This window comes from Giraffa tippelskirchi, chromosome 6 (genome assembly GCF_054371585.1).
Source record: "Giraffa tippelskirchi isolate mGirTip1 chromosome 6, T2T-mGirTip1v1.2.pri, whole genome shotgun sequence".
Taxonomy (NCBI): domain Eukaryota; kingdom Metazoa; phylum Chordata; class Mammalia; order Artiodactyla; family Giraffidae; genus Giraffa; species Giraffa tippelskirchi.
Genome location: NC_137280.1, coordinates 168,155,072 through 168,171,063, shown reverse-complemented (window position 1 = coordinate 168,171,063; position 15,992 = coordinate 168,155,072).

Genomic DNA, 15,992 nt, shown 5'->3' with positions numbered 1-15,992 from the left:
AGCCCAACAATACTGGAGTGGGTAGCCTATTCCTTCTCTGACAGATCTTCCCAGGAATAGAACCAGGGTCTCTGAGCTATAAGGGAAGCCCAATATAAAATTAGAACTTTAAAATTTAAATATTTGAACTCAAACATGAAAACAAATTTTAACATTCAACATATGTAATAAAAGTAAATATTCCCAATTTATCTGTGCTTTGTCTTATTTTTCACACCCACTTATATATAAGGGATCAAATTTTTAAATTACTAAATATGTACCATTCTCAAGGTTGAGAGACTACAAAAATAAATAGTTCTGGGGAAAAGTATATAAATCATATTTTAATATATCATAGATTTTGATATTTTGAGTTGATATACATAATTCCAAGATCTATTATATTCTAATTTACTTGTTTTTCTTAGTTTTAATTACTATTTATCTTTCTAGAAATTATAATTACTATTATCTTTCTATCTACTATTTATCTTACTTATTACTACTATCTTATCTTACTATTATCTTTCTACTATTATCTTTCATTACTATTTATCTTTCTATATTAGTTCAATATGCCTTCTTCAATATTTCACTAATAATTCTTTTCACCTTCTTAAAAAATGAAAATTATTTGAAATATTTATCTGAGTTAAAAAAATTATTTACTGAAGAATTTATTTACAGGGCAGCAGTGGAAAAACCAGACATAGAGAATAGACTTATGGACATGGGGAGAGAGGAGGAGAGGATAAGATGTATGGAAAGAGTAACAAGGAAACTTACATTACCATATGTAAAATAGATAGCCAATGGGAATTTGCTGTATGGCTCAGGAAACTCAAACAGGGGCTCTATATCAACCTAGAGGGATGGGATGGGGAGGGAGACGGGAGTGAGGTTCAAAAGGGAGGGGATGTATGTATACCTATGGCTGAGTCATGTTGAGGGTTGACAAAACAGCAAAATTCTGTAAAGCAATCATCCTTCAATAAAAAAAATAAATAAAAAAGAAAGAAAAAGTGAAATAAAAAAAAGTTTCAAACAAAATATCTGACATTATAAACAAAACTGTTTTAAAGAATTCTTTCAGAAAAACAATTTTGCTTCGATTTATAAATGGAGAAATAACATCTTTTAAGCCAAATTAGATGACTGTAAGTGTGACTTATTTGTATTTACTCTAATTTGTGTAAGAAATATGAATATCAATAAATCTCCCTTACCTGCTTTACTCAGAAATAGTGGCAGGAGGATCATTTCACTTTTTGACAGACTTCATTTGAAATCTTGTCGCATGATGACTTCTAAAAATATCATTTGTTTCAGGCAGGAAGAAAGAAGGCAGAGATGTCATTGAAGTGACAAGCTGGCCATGCAGATAATATCTATGTTCTGTACAACCACTTCGGGGACATTGCAGTCAAGAAACCTGTGTTGGAAAAAAAAAAAAGAACTCTGTGTTCACCTGCATCTCCAAAAACTTACTTTTTGACATTGCTCACAGAGTAACCTAAGTCAGGATGACTAATGCGCTAAGCAAATAATGAGCCTCCAAAGAATAATTTAAATGAGTACAAATAGAGTGTTACATCAAAAATACTTAATAATGATAAATAACCACCCATGTGGAAGAATATTTTCTAAGCTCCACAGAGATTATGCTTATTTCATTGAGCAACATAGATCTAGTCTTTTAGTCGCTAAATCATGTCCAACTCTTTGTGACCCCATGGACTGTAGCCCGCCAGGCTTCTCTGGGATTTTCCAGACAAGAATACTGGAGTGTGTTGCCATTTCCTTCTCTAAATATAGATCTAGACCCAAACATAAAATAGATGCTTCATAAATATTTGTTGAATTATTTAATTAACTTTTTTGATACTGGCATACAGAGGTTCTGCTATTTATCTCTCTGATAAAAAAAAATTTCTATAATTAAATCTATAAATGTCTCCTTGATAATTTTAAAATCAGAATAAGAAGATTCACTGCTTGATGAGCCACGAAGCTGTGATGGACAGCTTCATCCCTGATGGAAAGGCGGGATTGCAAGAATATCAGAATGCTCTGGTGGTTGTAAGGATTCTCCCCTCTGGGGGCAGAGATAAACAGAAAGTTTGGGCTACTCTTTTGCAGGTTCTCAGCAAGTCTCCCTATCTGTTAGTATCATTTTCCTTTGACTGCAGAAGAGTACAGCTGACTGAGGTTTCTGTTTTCTTAAGTTACACTCACATTTATTCATTACTTCTTGATTCTAAACCCCAGTAATACCAAGTCTCTCAGCAACATATTCAGAAACTCTCTCTTGAATGGCATCTTCAATTGGCTAATCTCATCAATGCATCCACTCCTAAAAATTTTACACTTCAAGTTCAGTCACTGCTATGTCTGATGTTCTGTTAAGGCAACGGTTTTGAAAAGGCAATAGCAAGCAAATGAGGTGAGATATAGTATTAACTTCTGGTTATATCACATTAAAATAAACCTCAACGTTCATTTTAATGTAATATTCACTTTTCTATATTTTATTATATTAAGATATGCATCATATAGTCATAGTGAAAGGTCTTGGAATTTTGAAAATATTAAGAATTTTGACATGAATACATAAAGGTATATGTTTAGTACATTCTCTATATGAAAGTATATCTAAATAGGAATATATTTTTCCTTTTGCTATTTATTCAATCTCTTTTCTATTTCTTTCTCCTCTCTTTACCTTTTATGGGGGGTTGGTGGGAGTGATATTCACTCACCAGTAGAGTCAGACAATAAACAAAAAAGAAAAAGAAAAGGGTTGATTGAACCATAATTCATTGAGTTTCAATAGCTTATTCCCAAGTTATACATTAGCCTTATTATTATGTTCATCTTTTGAACATTTTTCTTGCTTAACTTAAAGGAAGAAATTGTCTTAAAACAAAAAGTGAATTTCTTTCTATCTAATGATTTTCTCTACAGTATAGCAATTGTTCTATTTTCCACAATCTTGTATAAGTTTTTGAAATATCCAAAAAGTAATTTCTAGATCTCAAAATGACTGAAATTGCAAGTTTAATTTCTATTTTAGCATACGATGCATTAGTGCCATATTTGTATAACCTGTTAATCTTCTATTGTATTAACTATATATCATATGAGAATTCCCAGTGACTCCAAATGGCTAACTGCAGTCAGACAAAATGTTACAGTGAATAAATGAAGTATATACACAAATCTGTAGCAAGAACAGAAGGAAAATAACTTTTAAACCAGAAAAAGAATAGCAGCAGGTACAGATACCTCCCTCCAAAGGGAAGAATCTCAAGATTACTTTTCTCTGCTTTGGAATAGCACCACCTCCAGTAAGTTTCACCACCATTAGCTGCAAAATGTCCCCAAGTCTGCTGACCATGGATGGTGCTATTTTGTACATTACATCTTTACAGAAGTGTGGAGAAGGTTTGCCAACCCATACTATTATTTCTAACTGTACTTAAGCTACAGTGTCACCATGTTCCTGAGACGATATCACAGGAATATGAGCCATGTTGTGGTCATGGAGGAAAATATTTGTTTTCCATGTTGTTTTTGCCCTGAGAATTGATCAGATCACCCCAAAGGCTATATAGAAAAACAGTAATTTATGTGCAACTTACTAGTATAGCTCTTTCTCAACTTATGGTGGTATTACATCTCGATAAACCCCACTGTGAGTTGAAAATATAAGAGAAAAATACATTTAACACACCTAACTGACCAAACACCATAAGTGAGCCTAGCCTACCTTAAACGTGCTCGGGATCCTTCCATTAGCCTACAGTTGGGCGAAATCATGGAGCACACAGCCTGCTTTACACTAAAGTGTTAAAGGTCTCATGTAGATTGTAGACTATCGTACTGAAAGTGAAAACCAGAATAGTTGCGTCGGGGCAGAATGGCAGTCAGCATCCTGGTGGTTTACCCTTGTGATTGCATGGCTGCCCCTGCAGCCTCAGGAGAGAGGGTCACACCACGTATCACTAGCCCAAAAAAGCCCAAAGTACAGTTACCACTGAACGTGCATTGCTTTCACACTACCATAAAGTTGAACACTTGTAATTTGAGCCTTCTTAAGTCAGGGACCACCTCTATACATCAGTACCTGTATCTCACCCATGTTTGAAAAATAAAATCCTTGACACTCTCACACCCAGTCTAGCTTTTTGGTTCAGTTATTTACAGAAAATTTCCCTCTCAAAAGTGATACTTCTCTCACTGCCTCCTCGCACCTCTCTCCACCACCCTCTCCATTCTCCTCCACTCCACCCCTCGGAGTGATGCCTCATGGGTCAGCGCACCTTTACCTTGGCTGAATTCTGTCAACAATTGTCCATTCTCATTTTACTTGCTCTCTCAGCCACACTTGCTGCCTGTCTTTTCCACCTGTATCTTCATTAAAGTTGAGCAAGATGATCCGTAGATGTGCAGTTTTGGAAAATACCAAAACTCCTGAGATTTATTTTTACTTTAAAAGTGAGAAACAAACTTCTCTTAATATTAAATAAGTCATTAGGCATGGGATCTCTCATTTGGTCCACAGACACAGAATGCATCCTAAATATCTGAAGGGAAAATGGGGGACTCTACAACTCAGAAGAGCTGTAGTGATTCTCACTTACAACTTAGCAAAATGCATTGCAGTTTATCTATGTGTGATTAGTGGATTACTATTATATACTATCTGGAGAAGGCAATGGCAACCCACTCCAGTACTCTTGCCTGGAAAATCCCATGGACAGAGGAGCCTGGTAGGCTACAGCCCATGGGGTCGCAAAGAGTCGGACACGACTGAGCAACTTCATTCCACTCACTTCACTCACTTCTTATTTTATCACTGGAGAAGGAACTGGCAACCCACTCCAGTATTCTTGCCTGGAGAATCCCATGGACTGAGGAGCCTGGCAGGCCATGGTCCATGGGGTCGCAGAGAGTCGGACACGACTGAAGTGACTGAGTAATTATATATTATCTACCTTATATCAAATAACTCATTTAGGGGGGAAAATGGTTTAAAATTGGTTCCTACAATAGCAATGTATTGAATTTTCGAGTAAAATTTCTCTTCTGTTCAAGAATAAATGACGTGGCCCTAGACTTGAAGACAAACTGGTTCGAGGTAACTCACATTCTAAAGAAGGATGATAGTTAGGACTAGGTTCCAGCTCCACAGATTACTAAGAAGAAACAAAACCAGACCTAATTCCTTCAGAGGCTCTTGCCTATACATATTTTAATATATTTTATTTTTCAGAGTGGCATAAGGTTCACAGAAAAATTGAGCAGAAGGAAGAGATTTCCTATTTATGCCATTCCCACACATGTATACCCCTTCCTCATTACGAACATTCCCCTTCCCACAAAGTTGTACCTTTGTAACAACTGGTGAATCTACATTGACATGGCATTATCTTTTGTGAAGTGTATAAGGTCTGTGTCTAGATTCCATTTTTGCATGTGAATGTCCAATCATTCCAGCATCATTTGTTGAAAAGACTGCCTTTTCTTCATCTAATTGCCTTTGCTCCTTTATCAGAGATCAGTTGATTATATTTATGTAAGTCAATTTCTGGGCCCTTTGTTCCTTTGACCTATTTGCCTCTTCTTTCACCAATACCACACTGCCTTGACTACTGTAGCTTCATAGTTAAGTCTTAAAGTTGAATAGTATCAGCTCCAACTTCGTTCCTCTCATTCAATATTGCATATATTCTGAATCTATACATATTTTTTAAGCTTGGTCTATGTGTCTGTGATCCTCTAATCTTCATCTCCAGACTTAACTTCTTTGCTTATTCTGAAATTTTATCTATTCAACTTCTACTTGACATCTTAATTCAGCTGTGCTTAGTTGCTCAGTCATGTCCGACTCTTTGCAACCCTATGGACCTGTAGCCTGTTAGGCTCCTCTGCCCATCGGATTCTCTAGGCAAGAATACTGCAGTGGGCTGTCATGCCCTCCTCCAAGGGATCTTCCCAACCCAAGGATCAAACCCAGGTCTCCTGCATTACAGGCAGATTCTTCACCATCTGAGCCACGAGGGAAGCTGCCTTAATTTGGATAGACATCTAAAATTTAATAGGACCAAAATGTAACTCTTGATATCTGCCCCTTCACCCAAACTGGCTCCTCTATACATCTTTCTCATCTCAATACATGGCACCATGATTCACCAAGTTGCTCAAACCAAAAACCTAGGCATCATCCTTGATTTCTCCTTTACAACTCTTTTTTCAATCCTACCCAACATATGGCTAGACAACAAGTCCTATCAACTCTACCCCAAATCCAAACATTTCTCAGTGTACTCAGTGGAAAAACTCTTTGTCAATCCAATCGTTCTCACACAGCTAAACTCAGTGTTGGCCAAGCTATGATCCCATCTAAGTCCTACAGCGCTGTTCCAAAGTTGTTGGCAAATTCAGTTCCTTGTGGAGGCAGGATGAAAGCCCCTGTTTTCTTGCAAACTGCTGACTAAGAACCATTCTCAGCTTCTAAATGCTGTCCCTTGTTCCTTCCATGTGGTCCTTTACCACATGGTATTTCCTCCATTTAGGCCCATGGAGAATGTCTCTGTCTTTGCAAATTTCTGAGCTCCTCTGTCTATGATCTCTAAGTCCAACTTTTAAGGGCTCATGCACTTAGGTCAGATTCACCTTATTAATCACTGAATATTAAAATCAACTGATTTGAAATCTTAACTACATCTACAAAATCGCTTTACAGTATCTAGACTCATGCTTGATTGAACAAGTGGAAGAAAGTGTACGTAGAGTAGATGCCAGAAACCTTGCTGACCACTGTAGAATCCTGACTACCACACACATCTTTCTCATCATTTAGGTTTCAGCCCAATGTCACCTCCTTCTCAACTCCTAAACACCCTGACTAAACAAGTTCTCCCCTCCTCCGTTATTCTTTATACCATATCCTGTTTCATACTTTCTAATGTAAAATAGGCTCTAACATAAATTAGCTCATGGTCAGCACTGAAGAAATATTTGATGCATTAATTAATAGATTAAAGTAAACAGGTTAAGTCTGATTGTATTAAATGGAGTTCTGAGTAAGGAGCAGCAGAAGACTTATTAGTTCAACAAATACATAAGTGTATTAAAGGATGTTACATAGGCCGTTGAACCTCTAAGTAAGCTGGAGAATCCAGCTAGGAGTCTACATTAAAAAAAAAAACAAAAAAAAAAACTAGTACCTGCATCTCCTTGCTCAGCAGACTGCACCACTGCTGTCCCTGGACACAGACAATCAAGCTTACAACTGATGCTCATAAAGGAATCTTCCGTGGACTTGCTTCTGTCTCCACTACCTCTGAAAGATGGTGGTCTCTTTGCCATGCTTCCCACTATCATCAGAATGAAATCTTCACCATGCCTCCATCACAGCCCTCATAACAGAAATCTCAACAAGATATATTCAGTAAACAAAGGTGAGTCTAAACAACTGCACCCAAACCATAAAAGAATTTGTCATATAACTTCTAACTTATTATTTTAATCTATTTTCTATCTTTTTCACAAATAAACTGTATAGTTGAAATTATATATACAATTTCATACTTTACTCTTTACTTAGCATTTTATCACAAGCATTGTAAAAAATCACTGCATACCATAACCTTCCACTACAAGCTGGACACTGGAATCTTATACAATTTTGCTTTAATAAATAGGGCTATAATAAAAACTGTTTTTCATGCTTTTACCTTACTATTTTCTTAGCAAACATCCCTAGAAATTACAACTAGAGACTGGTGATAGTTGCTCAGTCGGGTCTGACTCTTTGTGACGCCATGGACTGTAGCCTGACAGGCTCCACTGTCCTTTGGACTTCCCAGGCAAGAATACTGGAGTGGGTTGCCATTTCCTTTTCCAGGGGATCTTCCCAACCGAGGGATCAAATCTGAGTCTTCTGCATTGGCAGGTGTGTTCTATACCAATTGAACTACCAAGGAAGCCTAGAAATTACAATAAATGAGTTAAAAAGTATGAACATTTGCATGCTCAGTCACAAAGTCATGTCCAACTCTTTGTGACTCTAGGGACTGTAACCCGCCAGGCTCCTCTGTCCATGGGATTTTCCAGGCAAGAATACTGGAGTGAGTTGCCATTTCCTTCTCCAGGGGATCTTCCCCAACCCAGGGATCAAACCTGTGTCTCTTGCATCTGCTGCATTTGCAGGCAGATTCTTTACCATTAGCGCCACCTGAACATTTTATGTCTTTTTTAATATGTTGACAAACTGCTAAAAAGTGTGATTGCCAGTGTGTAAGAACACCTTGTCCAATACATCTTTATCAACTTTATGTATCATAATTTTTAATACTTGCTAATTTGACAAGCAAAATAAAAAATATGTCAAAATATTACCTGCTGCTTTTCTCCACCTGCACAATGAGAACAGAACAGTATCTGATATAACTCATGTATCTCCAATGTCTAGCTCAGTGGTTGGGCATATAACAGGTGTTCAATAAATATCTATTAATGGATATTTTTGAATGAACATCTTAATTTGCTGTTTTGGTTGTTATTTGGGTTTAACACTGTTTGCATGTATACTTTTTCACTTACTTTTCCTCTCATAAGTGAACTTTTCATATTCTTTATCAATTACATACTGGAATCTTAGTGGTAAAGCATCCACCTGCCAATGCAGGAGATATAGGAGGCGTGGGTTCAATTCCCTGGAGGAGGAAATGGCAACCCACTCCAGTATTCTTGCCTGGAAAATGCCATGCACTGAGGAGCATGGTGGGCTACAGTCTATGGGGTCACAAAGAATAGGGCACGACTAAGAGACTGAGCATGCAGGGATCTTAGTAGTTTTTATAATTAAGACATGGCAGTTAGGAATATTCATGCACCATCACACAAAATCAAGTTAGAAAACAAAAGACTATCAGATGCAAAGATATCTTTAAAAAAACAATTTGAATGGCAGTCTTCAACATACAACTGCTTATGTCAATCCAAGTAAATAAAAATAAGTGACGTGAAGGAAATCAATAACAATCAGTAAGGATAAAATGCTATTTCTAACTTTACATCTTACAGAGAATACTTTATGCATATTTGTTTGTTTGTTTGTTCAGTCACTAAGTCATGTTTAACTCTTTGCAACTCAATAGACAGCACCATGCCAGTCTCCTCTGTCCTTCACTATCTCCTGGAGTTTGCTCACATTCATGTCCATTTAGTCAGTGATGTTATCTGACCATCTCACTCTCTGCTGCTTTCTTTTCCTTTTGCCTTCAGTCTTTCTCAGCATCAGGGTCTTTTCCAATGAGTCGGCTCTCCACATCAAATGACCAAAGTATTGGAGCTTCAACCTCAGCATCAGTCGTTTCAATGGATATTCAGGGTTGATTTCCTTTAGGATTGAGTGGTTTGATCTCCTTGGTGTCCAAGGGACTCTCAAGAGTCTTCTCCAGCACCACAGTTCAAAGGCATCAATTCTTGGGCTCTCAGCCTTCTTTATGGTCCAACTCTCACATCCATACATGACTGCTGGAAAAACCATAGCTCTGACTATATGCATATAGAATACTTTAAAATGCATTGCATTCTAGGTCACAACATTCATGGCGAATGTTTCAAGCTGATTCCTTCACCTGCAGATGCTTTCCTGAGCCTATTAAAGGCGCCTCTACTGGGCCCTTCCGACCTCAACCTCCATAACGTGGATGACACATTCTGTTCCTCTGCTTGTTGGCGTCTGGTTGTCTGGCTGTCACCCTACACAGACTTTCACCATCTGAATCCCTTCACTCTCTCTTCTGGGCAAGACCAGAAACAGATCTATTCTTGCATGCTGTCTCCCGTGAGATCTACCTAGTCCAAAGGAAACCCTCACAATTCCTTTATTCTATTAAATTTCGGGGAAGAAGCTGATTTCCATCCTGCAATCATAGACATTAGTTTATAAGGTAAGAGTCAGGCGGCCCCCTCAACTCTTGTTTCTCCCTTATTGTCTGAGATGTAGGTAGGGATTATTTTTTCTTACAAAGAAATGTTTTCACAAAGCCCTTCTCACTCTCCTCTGACATCTCTTTACCATCTTGAACTGACCCAGGGATCCAAGAGTCATGAGTACGCTTCTAGATACTTTTCTTTGTAACTTCAGAAAATGAAGATTTAGCTCACACTCACTCTGGCATTGAAAATCAATTGTACTGAGGACTTAGGAAAAATTGAGGCTGGAAAAATCATCTTCACACATTCTACTGAAACAGTATACAGTCAGAAATCAATATAACTTTCTCTGATGAGCTACAAACCAGATAAGCCCAAGCACAGAATACAATAGACAATTCTACATACACAGTATGGCACAACTTCAAAAATTAAAAGGAGAAAGGTGAGGAGAAAAAGAAACAGAAAAAGAAGAAGCAACAGCAAAATAAACATAGTCTGCCAGGAAATGCCAAAAGCATTCCTGTAGACATTTCTTTACAAGAAACAGCTTTGGACCAATCATTTGGCAGATCATATGCAGTAGGATTTCACAAGAAAAGAACAGTTGCCTCAAATCAGGCTTTTTTCTCTATGTGGTGAAAAACAGACAGAAACCCATCTTTCATCGTAATTTCTAATTAAGCAAACCCAATTTAAATTCAGAGAGCCAAAGAACTGTTTATACGGTCCAATAACTCAGCTTCCTGGGGCACAAAGCAGAATGGGAAAAAGTGGGAAATAGATCTAGAAGGATAAATAGAAGGTGACCAGCCCATTAATGAAGTTTGTCGAAAGTTTCTAATACAGCCAAGATCTTAGAACTGGACATCAGAATTTAGCATTTGCAACAGAAATATGTCGCCTACTATGCCCCAGCTAGTAATACAGTCAGTATGTACTATGTTATAATGACAAGGGTAATCCAGACTTTATTTCTTGAATGGAAGTTAAAAAGTTCAGTCAATCTGGAAAATAAAATATAGGCTCATTCATTGTGAAATGGTCACGTTAATTCTTTTATGATAGTGCACCAATTATAGGATGGCACTTTTTAATAATCTAAGCGAGTTTAAGATTCACGACCCTAAAACTGTCCAACACCTGGATCATTTTCACCTCATAGTAACAGGGCTAATCTAGCCCATGTAAAACCATGGAAACACACTAAGAGAGGAATTCTTTTAACTAAGATTTCACATCTGTGGAAATCAAGAAAATATACAAAGTGAAGGCACAGATGAAAATGGACGTCAAGCCAACAATCTGAAAGCCAAGAAGGTGACAAAAGTCGAAGGTAAGGAGAACGTGTACGGAACCATGGTAAATGCCTCTGGCAGACCCGGCTTTCTGGGATTTTGAAGGAAAGGGAACTTTTGGCCAAAGTACAAATCGTTTAGAATTGGATTTATCTGCACAATTAAGGAAAGAGCGCGAAAGAGAAGGTGCCTGATGACTTTCCATTCCTCCTGAGATCTGACTATACTTCCTAAAATTAGCTTCTATTATATTTACCGGTATTCATTCAATACATTTACTTTTACTTGAGACAAAGTGAGTATATACTTTTTCTTACAATCAACCAACCAGTGTAACTTGGATATTGAATGACTTCTATTAGAATTTCTATCCTATCAAAAGTTATAGGAAACCTAAGTGAAAATAAATCATTGATGTAAACAGAAGATAAAATCCTAAAACTTTTAGAAGAAAACATGTGAGAAAATCTTTGTGATCTTGAGTGAGACAAAGATCTTTTAAATACAACAAAAATATAGTCCATTAAAAAAAAAACGCAGATAAATCAGGCTTCTAAATTAAAATATATGTATACCTATGGCTGATTCATGTTGCGTTTGACAGAGAACAACAATTAAATGACTGAGCAATTGAGTATGCATAATGAGCACTCTACATAGTACTCAAAATCCTAGCCAGAGCACTTAGGCGAGAAATAAAGAAAAAATCCAAATCAAAAAGGAAAAGTTAAATTGACTGTATTTGTAGATGACATGATCTAACCTATAGAAAACTGGAAAGATTCAACCAAGAAACTGTTAGAAGCAATAAACTAATTCAGTAAAATTGAAGAATACAAAATAAAAACACACACAAAAATAGTTATGCTTCTATACAACAAATTGCCTGAAAAAGAAATTTAAAAAGCAATTACATTTACAATAGCATCATAAAGAATAAAATATTTAGGAATAAATTTAACCAAGGAAGAGAATGACCTGTACATTGAAAACTACAAGAACTGAGGGGGGAAAAAATGAGGTGCTATTAATAAATTAAAATAATAAATAAGAAAGATAGCCTATGTTTTTTTATTTGGAAAAATTAATGCTGTGAAAATGTTCATACTACCCAAAGTGACCCACAATTAAACACAAACTCTATCAACTTTGGTATTTCTGTGGAGGGCTCCTTACACATGCTCAATTGCTCAGTCATGTCTGACTCTGTGACCCCATGAACTGTAACCCACCAGGCTCCTCTGTCCATGGGATTCTCCAGGCAAGAACACTGGAGTGGGTTGCCATGCCCTCCTCCAGGGGAGTTTTCCCACATCTCTTATGTCTCCTGCATTGGCAGTCAGGTTCTTTACCACTAATGCCATACAGTGATATACCATTTCACAAAAATGCCATCAAACTACCACACAATTGTACTCATCTCACACGCTAGCAAAGCAATGACCCAAATTCTCCAAGCCAGGCTTCAACAGTACGTGAACCTTGAAATTCCAAGTATTCAAGGTGGATTTAGAAAAGGCAGAGGAACCAGAGATCAAATTGCTAACATCAGTTGGATCATAGAAAAAGAAAAAGAGTTCCAGAAAAACATCTACTTCTGTTTTATTGATTACACCAAAGCCTTTGACTATGTGGATCACAACAAATTGTGGAAAATTCTTAAAGAGATGGGAATACCAGACCACCTGACCTGCCTCCTGAGAAATCTGTATGCAGGTGAAAAAGCAATAGTTAGAATTGGACATAGAACAACAGACTGGTTCCAAATTGGGAAAGGAGTACATCAAGGCTGTATATTGTCACCCTTCTTATTTAATTTACATGCAGGGTACATCATACAAAATGCCAGACTGGATGAAGCACAAGCTGGAATCAAGATTGCCAGGAGAAATATCAATAACCTCAGATTTGCAGATGACACCACCCTCATGGTAGAAAGCAAAGAGGAACTGAAGAGCCTCTTGACAAAAGTGAAAGAGGAGAGTGAAAAAGCTGGCATAAAACAATATTCAAAAAACAAGGATTATGACATCTGGTCCCATCACTTCATGGCAAATAGATGGAGAAACAATGGGAACAGGGACAGACTTCATTTTCTTGGGCTCCAAAATCACTGCAGATGGTGATGCAGCCATGAAATTATGACACTTTCACCTTGGAAGAAAAGCTATGACCAACTTAGATAGCATATTAAAAAGCAGATTTTTCATTACTTTGCTCACAAAGGTCCATATAGTCAAAGCTATGGTTTTTCCAGCAGTCATGTATGGATGTGAGAGTTGGACCATAAAGAAATCTGACCACCGAAGAACTGATGTCTTTGAACTGTGGTGTTGGAGAAGACTCTTAAAAGTCCCTTGGACTGCAAGGAGATCCAACCAGTTCATCCTAAAGGAGATCAGTCCAGAATATTCATTGCAAGAACTGATGCTGAAGCTGAAACTCCAATTCTTTGGCCACCTGATGCAAAGAACTGACTCATTTGAAAAGACCCTGATGCTGTGAAAGATTGAAGGCGGGAGGAGAAGGGGATGCGATGACAGAGGATGAGATGGTTGGATGGCATCACCGACTCGATGGACATGAGTTTGAATAAACTCTGGGAGTTAGGGATAGACAGGGTGGCCTAGAGTGCTGCAGTCTATGGGGTCGCAAAGAGTTGAACATGACTGAACTGAACTGAACTGAACTGAGTAACTAAACTGAACTGAACAATATTGGTGTGGACATGGAGAAAAGGGAACCTTTGTACACTGTTGGTGAGAATATAAACTTATACAGCCATGTGAAAAAAAGCACGGAGATTCTGCAGTAAATAAAAATAGAACTACCTTATGATCCAGCAATCCTCTTTGGGGGTATATGTCCAAAGGAAATGAAATCACTATCTCAAAGATACATTTATACCTCTCTGTCCACTGAAGTATTATTTACAATAACCAAGACATGGAAACAACCCAAGTGTTTATTAACAGATGAATGGGTAAAGAATACGTGGTAAATATACACAATAGAATATTAGTATTCAGCCATAAGAAAAAAGGAAATTCTTTGGAATGGGCATTCATGGATTGGTCATTACACTAAGTAAAATAAGTGAGAAAAAAAAAAGACAAATCTGTAGGATCTCAACTATATGTGAAACCTAAAAGCTGAACTCAAAACAAAAGGATAGAGTAGTGGTTACAAGAAGATGTTGGTCAGGGATATAAGCTTTTTATTATAAGATGAATAAATTCTGGGAATCTAATGTACAGAGTGTTACCTATATTTAATAATATTTCATATGTACATGAAGTTTGCTAAGAGAATAGACATGTGTTTCACCTCACCAAAGCAACAAAAAAAAAATGACTGTGAAATGGTGGATGTATGAGTTAATTTAATCGTGGTAATAATTACTTAACAATGTAAATGCACATCAAATCAGCATGTACATACATACAATTTTATGTCAGTCATACATCAGAAAAGCTGGAGAAAATTGACAATCAACAAAAGGAATCTATTTAAAATTTTTAATATTCAATACAAGCAATATTCTCCCTTTAACAATGTTTATTTGCTTAAATTTTGACTCCCTCAAATAAATCAACCAATAAAACCTGTCAAATGTACAATAAACATAGTCTTTTCCCCAAACAATAAAAAGTAACACAGAGTTAATTTCAAATCTCTTCAGATAATTTTACTGACTATCTGCCTTAAGTGTTTAAGCAGCCACATTGATTATACAATTACTGCAAGATTTAGAAGGAATTGACTGGCTAGAAAAAAAAAAAACACACACAAATTTGTAGACAAGCAGTTAACTGTTGACTCAAAAGTTGTAACTGAGTGTTAACAATGTTTTCTCCTTTCCATTCGTTCTTACTTTTTATCTTGTATGTATCCAATGGAGGGTAGAAGAGTCCTAACACTAAAACTCACATAGTTTATATAGCCTTTTTATCAATATGACTGATCCCTAATGAAAGTGAAGACAGTAACCTTTTGATTCTGATTCATGGGATAAGAAGACAGTACTTACCCTCTAGAAGATGAATACAGTTAACATGATAAAGATAAGGCAAACCACAAAAAAAGATGGGACACATACACAAAAGAACTTAGAAACAAGGTAGAAATGTGTCTGTCTTAAATCATGTCCACTGACTCTCAGGAACTGGGCTTTAACGCCCTCTTTTCTTCAACTTTGGAGCCCAGTACTCTTTGGCACTTTCCTCAAATTACCACTTCCAGCAATACTACAAGAACTGCATGTCTTCAGCTGGTAGACCAACATTCACTCTCATTTACACAGTGAGGTACAAGCTGATCCAGGACCTCAATCATTGACCAAAATTAATTTCCAGTCCCTCCCCAGGCATATACCACCAGAAGCTAAAACAGAAGTCAACAACGTGAATGAGAAATCAAAATCAGGATCAGTATAAAAAATTCAAGTACTCCAGTATATATCAGATCACTGCAACAATTTATTAAATGTGCAAAAGGGAAACTAATGTTAGGGAATGAAACAAAATATTTAAAACCAAAATTGGACTCAAAATACTCGTATGAGTGACTGAAAGTTTCTCAGTCACGTCCGACTCCTTGCAACCACATGGGCTTCTCTGTCCATGGAATTCTCCAGGTAAGAATATGGGAGTAGGTTGCTATTTCCTTCTCCAGGGGATCTTTCTGACCCAGGGATTGAACCCGGGCCTCCTGCATTACAGGTGGACTCTACCATCTGAGCCACCAGGATACAATAAAATA